This window comes from Microtus ochrogaster, chromosome 5, assembly GCF_000317375.1.
Source record: "Microtus ochrogaster isolate Prairie Vole_2 chromosome 5, MicOch1.0, whole genome shotgun sequence".
Classification (NCBI taxonomy): domain Eukaryota; kingdom Metazoa; phylum Chordata; class Mammalia; order Rodentia; family Cricetidae; genus Microtus; species Microtus ochrogaster.
The window spans coordinates 36082315-36086449 of NC_022012.1; the positions used below are offsets into that span (position 1 = coordinate 36082315).

The following is a 4135-nucleotide window of genomic DNA, read 5'->3' on the forward strand; positions in this document are numbered from 1 at the left end:
TCCTGGGCAGAAACATACCACACACCGGGAGCACCCTCAATACCGTCCTGGGCAGAACTGACAGCAGCTTCCTTCTTGCTGCCACCCAGCAGGTTGTCTTCAGCCACTTCTGACATTTTCCCAAGGAAGTAAATCAAAAGTTAACAAAACAACAAAAAGCCAAACATTGCCGGAAGGCACAGGCAGGAGGAGTACCTGGAATGCTGCCCACGGAAACAAGAGGTGCACGTCAGTCACTTGGAGTCAGGACCTGTCATCAGATGAGTGTGAGCACTGAACCTACGACAGAAAAAAGACAGCTGATTGGTTCCCAGGGCTTGCAGGCTCTGAGATGGAGACTGTGTGTAACCCGGGGCAGGCTGCTCAGCTGCTCTCCACAGGTATGGAACCACTTTGTGTGTCCTCATAACAATGGAGGAGGGTACCTGACTCTCCAAAATCCCGGGGTGGGGTGGATTCAACTCCATAGGAAAGAGAAGACATCTTGGTGCTTACTTAATCCATATCTACCATGAGTGATACTGAGCACAGCTTCATCTATTTGTAATAAATTACACTTTGTCTATGAATGGTCCTGATTTCACCCTTTAATCACTTTCCCCTGGGATGGTTCAGTTTCTCTGAAAATCTCTTCTACCTCTCCTCCTCTTCCTCCAGCTCCATCACTCAGGCCATCCTCCCTCCACAGCCTTCCAAGTAGCCTAGCCCAGAAGTTTGCAGCACCACGCCCAGCTAGGATCTGATTTATTAAGAGGCTTAGCCCTTTGCTTATGGGATGAATCACAAATATTTTTTCTCACTTTGTCATGAAAAAAATAAATTTATATTAAGGGTTAGGTGTTTGGATCTCCATCATATATGCTACTGATCATTCAAAAAAAACCAATTCAACTTGTACCAAGTTTTATATACAGTAATAAATACCCACACATTCATATAATTTTGTATGTAATTTAAAGGACTAAACCCCTTAAAGTCAGAGGCTCTGTGGACTCTCAGTTATTTGGGCATTGCTGCTTGAAACTGAAGTTTACATGAAACTTATACTGCCTTGAAGAAGAAGCATGTTCCCCCCTTTAGAACATGGTTATCAATTAAACGGGTCTGGGCTGTAATTCAGTGATATTCCTTCAGCCTAGTATGTCCAAAGTCCTGGTTCTTCCCCCAGAATCAGTTAATAGGTAAATAAACACACTATTGTACTTTGATGACTTCAAAGTAGTATATTTTTCTTAACTAAAAGAAAAAGCACAGAAACAATAGTTAGCATTTATATATTCTTCAAAAAGTCTACATATTATTAATTCACCACCCCACTCCACCCCCCACCCCAGCCCCAGGGTCTTAGCTAAGTAGCCTGGAACTTCGATCTCCTGCTTCAGCCTCCTGAGCTCCCAGATTCCTCGTACCACATCTGCTCTGACATTTACACATTTGGAGGCGTAATGGAGAGGCCTTCTCATCTAATTCTCACCAGTCCATAAGGTATATACTTGTATAAGCGTAAGATACAGGGCAGTGAAGGCAGGAATAATTTAAATAACTTTGTCTGTAAGGAGTCGTCGATGTGACGTAAAGCCCACTGCTTGCTTCTTCTACATCACTACCTCTCTAGAGTCACACAGACCGATAAGGAACTCTGAGTTCTCCACACTAACTATATTACATAATGCATGCCCCAAAAATCCAAGTTAAAGATCAGGGGTCACACGGCTGTTATCAGCAAACACTTTAACAAAACAACTGAGGGCGCCACAAACTCAGCTAACCCACAAAGTTTTGACCCCAGCCACTTTCCAGACTGGTAACTTCTCCAATGGGGTCATGTTTTCAATGGGACCACCTTCGAGTTTACTCGGCAATAAAGCAGGGAGGCCAGGTTACGCGACTTTTCTTAATGACGCTCAAGAAAGCATGCCGCCTTCTTGCAGTCTTCAAAAAAGGCAGGGAGAGCTGGCCCACTACCCTCACTAAGTCGCAGTAACTGTCAGATCAGACGCAGGTCGCAAAGCAACGCGTTTCCCATCTCTGCCTGGATGTGGGATCCACAACAAGTAACCTCCAGCACGGTTGGCGACCCAGCTCTCCCGGGTTGGTGTCCTTCCCTGCCTCTCAATGGCCCTGTCCACATCGCAGGCCCCTCGGCCCAAGGTGTCCACCCGGCCACCACCCCATGCCACCTGCGCCTCTAGCGGGGACGGTCATACCTGTGCGGAGGATGCTGTCCCAGCATCCAGCAACTGGGGATCCCTTGCGATCGTTCGCAGGTCCTTCCACTCGTGGGTATCCCGCTGCCCGCACACCGAACCTACCTGCCGGGCCAGAGCCGCTCAGTACGCCGCCGCTACACCGAAAGCGGGGGCTGGAGCTGGAGAGTGCGAGACACCGCCCGCCCAGCAGAGCCCCGCCCACGTTCAGGCAGTCCGCCAATCAGCGGCCGATGCCATAAGCTGATGTGACGGCGAATCGCGCGACCTGGAGCGGCGCGGCCTCCGTGGTCACGTGGCCGCAGCTCGTGAGCCCCGCCCCCCGGTCTACTCACGTCTGAGCTTAGCCCGACGCTGTGGGCCGCACGTCTGCGTGACCACGGTCACCTACCCTCTTTCTTCCCGCCGTGGAAACGACCCGGGATCAGTGCAAAATGGCATTCAGCCTGAAGGAAAATCAATGACGTTTCCTTTGAAGTTAATAGTGGAGGCATTTGCCAATGCTTGTGGCTTAAACATTAATAATTTTTTTTCACCTACCCAGAACAAATCCTTTTCTGTAGCATTGAAAGGTTAGCATTTGCATAAAATATGTAAAGTGAAAAAAATCTGTGTAGTTTAGTCAATTAAAGAAGCAGTTATCTATGGAGAAAAAAGAAAAAGGTTATGATCTGACCGAACCTGGCTTACATAGGTGTTCAAACACTGACAAGATGAAACTATAGATAGAAAAAAATAAATTTAAAGATCAAATTACCTAATTATGACTCAAGAATCTAGGCAATAATCCATTCTATAAAATAAAAGAGCTTCTCAAAAGTGAGCGGTAGAGATTGGCTGTATCAGCTAAAGGAAATGAACCTTAGAAGAAGAAAAGGCCAAAAGGATGGATGCTTTCGAAGTGGCATTCATAGGACTTACCTGTTCTGATTGGCTGCTGTCCTTTCTTTTTCCCAACGTAAAGGGTGGGTACTTCAAAAGTCAGTTTAGTTAAGAGGCATTGACCTTAAGAGACTCCATTCTGGCTTGGTCTGGTCTTCTAGACCTCGAAGGCAAGAGACTAGTTCAAAATAATGATCCTCCATAAATTTCACTTAATAAGTGTGTTTTCCAGGGTTCTGTAGAGGGACAGAACTGATTACATGAATATATACATAAAGAGTTGTGAAACCAGCTTATATTAAAATAATAAGTAGCCTCACACCTGGAATAGCTCAGTAGCTGTTCCACCCTGGAGGCTGGTTATTTCACCAGGCAGTGACTGTCTCACACTGAAAGAATGAACAGCCTGTGAGAAGGTCTGCTCACAGGTTTGGGTGCTTCAGCAGTCCCTGTCTACCACCAAAAACTGGGAAGGTCTCCGGAGAGTCTCTGGTTCTCTGTCAACAATGCAAGCTTGGAAATGCTGGTTTTGATGTCAGCGATGGAATCAGCAGCAGCAAGGTCAGTGGCAAGGGGAAGACGGGAGGCCAAGCAAGTTAAAGGGAAAACATCCTCCTTCTATCCTACCCCTCCCTTTTTATTTGGGGGGGCACTATCAGAAATGCTGCCCACATGTAAGGTATCTTCTTCGTATCAGTTAAGACAGTCACATCAATGAGCCTTCCTACTCAGATCATTCTAATTTGTGGCAAGTAGTCACTAAAACCAGCCACTGCACTAAGATAAAGCAAATCTGTGCGGAATTAAGCAGGAGGATGGGTGAGTTTTAGAGGCATGCCTCGGTATGAGAGTATAGGATTTGCATTGTGACAGTGGACCTGGCACATCACCATTCCGCTGGGCTTCAACTATAATGGTTCCCAAAGTCCTGTATCCCATCCACAGCATCAACAGTATTGGGGCAGTTACTAGGAATGTAGATGTGGGGGTTATGTTTCAATGTTAGAGGTAACCTGATAACTTCCATTCCGATTCCTTAGATAAAC

The 4135-nt window shown here is 46.4% G+C and overlaps 1 protein-coding gene across 1 annotated transcript in view; it reads right to left on the minus strand.

The window, feature by feature from the left end:
* Sc5d (sterol-C5-desaturase) overlaps positions 1-2372 on the minus strand; it is a 12415-nt gene extending 10043 nt beyond the window's left edge. Inside the window, exons 1-2 of the mRNA XM_005347142.2 lie at positions 2208-2372; positions 196-279 (exon numbers count right to left, since the gene is read on the minus strand). The gene's annotated coding sequence lies outside the window, so the exon portion shown is untranslated. The remainder of the gene's footprint in view (positions 1-195; positions 280-2207) is intronic.
* Positions 2373-4135: the final 1763 nt, after the last annotated feature.